Below are 5,000 nucleotides of genomic sequence, written 5' to 3'. Positions count from 1 at the left end.
AGAGAGAAAAAGAAAGTGGGAAGGAGAGAGAAAGAGAGAGAAAGAAAGTGGGAAGGAGAGAGAAAGTGGGAAGGAGAGAGCGACAGAAAGAGAGAGAAAGTGGGAAGGAGAGAGTGACAGAAAGAGAGAGAAAGTGGGAAGGAGAGAGAGAGAGAGAGAGGAAGGAGGGAGCGACAGAGAGAAAGTGGGAAGGAGAGAGCGACAGAGAGAGAGAAAGTGGGAAGGAGAGAGCGACAGAGAGAGAGAAAGTGGGAAGGAGAGAGCGATAGAGAGAGGAAGGAGAGAGCGACAGAGAGAAAGAGAAAGTGGGAAGGAGAGAGTGACAGAAAGAGAGAGAAAGTGGGAAGGAGAGAGAGAGAGAGAGAGAGAGAGAGAGAGAGGAAGGAGGGAGCGACAGAGAGAAAGTGGGAAGGAGAGAGCGACAGAGAGAGGAAGGAGAGAGCGACAGAGAGAGAGAAACTGGGAAGGAGAGAGCGACAGAGAGAGAGAAAGTGGGAAGGAGAAAGCGATAGAGAGAGGAAGGAGAGAGCGACAGAGAGAGGAAGGAGAGAGCGACAGAGAGAGAGAAAGTGGGAAGGAGAGAGCGACAGAGAGAGAGAAAGTGGGAAGGAGAGAGAGACAGAAAGAGAGAGAAAGTGGGAAGGAGAGAGCGACAGAAAGAGAGAGAAAGTGGGAAGGAGAAAGCGACAGAGAGCGAAAGTGGGAAGGAGAGAGCGACAGAGAGAGGAAGGAGAGAGCGACAGAGAGAGAGAAAGTGGGAAGGAGAGAGAGACAGAGTAGGAAGGAGAGAGCGACAGAGAGAGAGAAAGTGGGAAGGAGAGAAAGAGCGACAGAAAGAGAGAGAAAGTGGGAAGGAGAGAGCGACAGAGAGAGGAAGGAGAGAGCGACAGAGAGAGGAAGGAGAGAGTGACAGAAAGAGAGAGAAAGTGGGAAGGAGAGAGCGACAGAAAGAGAGAGAAAGTGGGAAGGAGAAAGCGACAGAGAGCGAAAGTGGGAAGGAGAGAGCGACAGAGAGAGGAAGGAGAGAGCGACAGAGAGAGGAAAGAGAGAGCGACAGAGAGAGGAAGGAGAGAGCGACAGAGAAAGAGAAAGTGGGAAGGAGAGAGCGACAGAGAGAGAGAGAAAATGGGAAGGAGAGAGCGAAAGAGAAAGAGAAAGTGGGAAGGTGAGAGCAACAGAGAGAGGAAGGAGAGAGAGAAAGTGGGAAGGAGAGAGCGACAGAGAGAGGGAGGAGAGAGCGGCAGAAAGAGGAAGGAGAGAGAGAAAGTGGGAAGGAGAGAGCGCCAGAGAGAGGAAGGAGAGAAAGTGGGAAGGAGAGAGCGACAGAAAGAGAGAGAACGTGGGAAGGAGAGAGCGACAGAGAGAGGAAGGAGGGAACGACAGAGAGAGGAAGGAGAGAGCGACAGAAAGAGAGAGAAAGTGGGAAGGAGAGAGCGACAGAAAGAGAGATAAAGTGGGAAGGAGAGAGCGACAGAGAGAGGAAGGAGAGAGCGACAGAGAGAGGAAGGAGAGAGCGACAGAAAAGAGAGAAAGTAGGAAGGAGAGAGCGACAGAAAGAGAGAGAAAGTGGGAAGGAGAGAGCGACAGAGAGAGGAAGGAGAGAACGACAGAGAGAAGAAGGAGAGAGCGACAGAAAAGAGAGAAAGTGGGAAGGAGAGAGCGACAGAGAGAGGAAGGAGAGAGTGACAGAAAGAGAGAGAAAGTGGGAAGGAGAGAGCGACAGAAAGAGGAAGGAAAGAGCAACAGAGAGAGGAAGGAGAGAGCGGCAGAGAGAGGAAGGAGAGAGCGGCAGAAAGAGAGAGAAAGTGGGAAGGAGAGAGCGACAGAGAGAGGAAGGAGAGAGAGAAAGTGGGAAGGAGAGAGCGACAGAAAGAGAGAGAAAGTGGGAAGGAGAGAGAGACAGAGAGAGGAAGGAGGGGAGCGACAGGAGAGGAAGGAGAGAAACGACAGAAAGAAAGAGAGAGAAAGTGGGAAGGAGAGAGCGACAGAAAGAGAGAGAAAGTGGGAAGGAGAGAGCGACAGAGAGAGGAAGGAGAGAGCGACAGAGAGAGGAAGGAGAGAGCGACAGAAAAGAGAGAAAGTGGGAAGGAGAGAGCGACAGAAAGAGAGAGAAAGTGGGAAGGAGAGAGCGACAGAGAGAAGGAGAGAGCGACAGAAAAGAGAGAAAGTGGGAAGGAGAGAGCGACAGAAAGAGGAAGGAGAGGGCGACAGAGAGAGGAAGGAGAGAGTGACAGAAAGAGAGGAAGGAGAGAGCGACAGAGAGAGGAAGGAGAGAGCGACAGAGAGAGGAAGGAGAGAGCGACAGAGAGAGGAAGGAGAGAGCGACAGAGAGAGGAAGGAGAGGGCGACAGAGAGAGGAAGGAGAGAGCGACAGAGAGAGGAAGGAGAGAGCGACAGAGAGAGGAAGGAGAGAGCGACAGAGAGAGGAAGGAGAGAGCGACAGAGAGAGAGAGAAAGTGGGAAGGAGAGAGCGACAGAGAGAGGAAGGAGAGAGCGACAGAGAGAGGAAGGAGAGGGCGACAGAGAGAGGAAGGAGAGAGCGACAGAGAGAGAGAGAGAAAGTGGGAAGGAGAGAAATACTTTTTGAAAGTATCTTGTTACTTCTATTCTCACTAGTCTGTTTTTCTCCCATTTCTTTTTATCTGCCCAAAGTGTTCTGTCATGTGCTATTATTTTCCTCTAAATGTTCCCTCTTCTCTCCCTCTCTCTGCTTTTCCTTCGTCTTGTACTCATCACTGCAGTGAATCTTTCACACAGAGTAGCCATTGTGCAAGATTAGTGTAGTCTGTGCTGTACCTCTCAACGGGGACAATGCCACAATATCTCAGAACTATAGCTCTACAATTGTACTAGTTTAGCTTTGTGAAGACACGTCTATCTATACGGTACACAGGAGAGATTCAATTCTGTTTCATAATAGACCAACTCTTCAGTCCTCTACACAGGAGAGGCCTCTCTATAGAGACGTGTGTATTCATAAGAGTAAAAAAGTAGGGGTTTAGAGCAGAATCCATTCTATAGGTCTAAGTAGAGGTTTAGAGCAGAATCCATTCTATAGGTCTAAGTAGAGGTTTAGAGCAGAATCCATTCTATAGGTCTAAGTAGAGGTTTAGAGCAGAGCCCATTCTATAGGTCTAAGTAGGGGTTTAGAGCAGAACCCATTCTATAGGTCTAAGTAGGGGTTTAGAGCAGAATCCATTCTATAGGTCTAAGTAGGGGTTTAGAGCAGAATCCATTCTATAGGTCTAAGTAGGGGTTTAGAGCAGAATCCATTCTATATGTCTAAGTAGAGGTTTAGAGCAGAATCCATTCTATAGGTCTAAGTAGGGGTTTAGAGCAGAATCCATTCTATAGGTCTAAGTAGGGGTTTAGAGCAGAATCCATTCTATATGTCTAAGTAGGGGTTTAGAGCAGAATCCATTCTATAGGTCTAAGTAGAGGTTTAGAGCAGAATCCATTCTATAGGTCTAAGTAGGGGTTTAGAGCAGAACCCATTCTATAGGTCTAAGTAGGGGTTTAGAGCAGAATCTATTCTATAGGTCTAAGTAGGGGTTTAGAGCAGAATCCATTCTATAGGTCTAAGTAGGGGTTTGGAGCAGAATCCATTCTATAGGTCTAAGTAGGGGTTTAGAGCAGAATCCATTCTATAGGTCTAAGTAGGGGTTTAGAGCAGAATCATTCTATAGGTCTAAGTAGGGTTTGGAGCAGAATCCATTCTATAGGTCTAAGTAGGGGTTTGGAGGCAGAATCCATTCTATAGGTCTAAGTAGTGGTTAGAGCAGAATCCATTCTATAGGTCTAAGTAGGGGTTTAGAGCAGAATCCATTCTATAGGTCTAAGTAGAGGTTTAGAGCAGAATCCATTCTATAGGTCTAAGTAGGGGTTTAGAGCAGAGCCCATTCTATAGGTCTAAGTAGAGGTTTAGAGCAGAACCCATTCTATAGGTCTAAGTAGGGGTTAGAGCAGAATCCATTCTATAGGTCTAAGTAGGGGTTTAGAGGAATCCATCTATAGGTTAAGTAGGGGTTTAGCAGAATCCCTTCTATAGGTCTAAGTAGGGGTTTAGAGCAGAATCCATTCTAAGTCTAAGTAGGGGTTTGGAGCAGAATCCATTCTATAGGTCTAAGTAGAGGTTTAGAGCAGAATCCATTCTATAGGTCTAAGTAGGGGTTTAGAGCAGAATCCATTCTATAGGTCTAAGTAGTGGTTTAGAGCAGAATCCATTCTATATGTCTAAGTAGGGGTTTAGAGCAGAATCCATTCTATAGGTCTAAGTAGAGGTTTAGAGCAGAATCCATTCTATAGGTCTAAGTAGGGGTTTAGAGCAGAATCTATTCTATAGGTCTAAGTAGTGGTTTAGAGCAGAATCCATTCTATAGGTCTAAGTAGAGGTTTAGAGCAGAATCCATTCTATAGGTCTAAGTAGGGGTTTAGAGCAGAATCCATTCTATAGGTCTAAGTGGTGGTTTAGAGCAGAATCATTCTATATGTCTAAGTAGGGGTTTAGAGCAGAATCCATTCTATAGGTTAAGTAGAGGTTAGAGCAGAATCCATTCTATAGGTCTAAGTAGGGGTTTAGAGCAGAATCCATTCTATAGGTCTAAGTAGGGGTTTAGAGCAGAATCCATTCTATAGGTCTAAGTAGGGGTTTAGAGCAGAATCCATTCTATAGGTCTAAGTAGAGGTTTAGAGCAGAATCCCCCAGATAAGAACCAGCATCTCAAAGCTCCCGGTAAATCCTGTTAATGGAGGATTAGTGCAGTTAACATTAAGATTGATCTCCAAATCATTCTGACGGGGTATTCTCTGAGGGTAAGCATTAGTGCTTAACGGTAGCCATGTTGCGCAGTCAGAGTTGAGCCTGAGTTCAGGCCTCCGCTGGGTGTGCTGTGGGCCTGGCAGGAAGAGAACACACAGCTCCCCAGCAGAGAGACCGGGGGAGCACTTTGATAACTCCACCATCCACTTTAATTAACAGATATTTACTCCCAGATGTTGTT

General features: G+C 46.8%; 1 protein-coding gene across 1 annotated transcript in view; it reads right to left on the bottom strand.

The window, feature by feature from the left end:
* Window positions 1-5,000, bottom strand: part of LOC120018897 (WD repeat-containing protein 49-like) — a 44,930-nt gene that overhangs the window by 20,805 nt on the left and 19,125 nt on the right. The gene's annotated exons all lie outside the window — the stretch shown is intronic.

Source organism: Salvelinus namaycush, chromosome 23 (genome assembly GCF_016432855.1).
Source record: "Salvelinus namaycush isolate Seneca chromosome 23, SaNama_1.0, whole genome shotgun sequence".
In the NCBI taxonomy this organism is placed as follows: Eukaryota; Metazoa; Chordata; class Actinopteri; order Salmoniformes; family Salmonidae; genus Salvelinus; species Salvelinus namaycush.
This window is presented reverse-complemented; position numbering and strand designations above follow the sequence as displayed.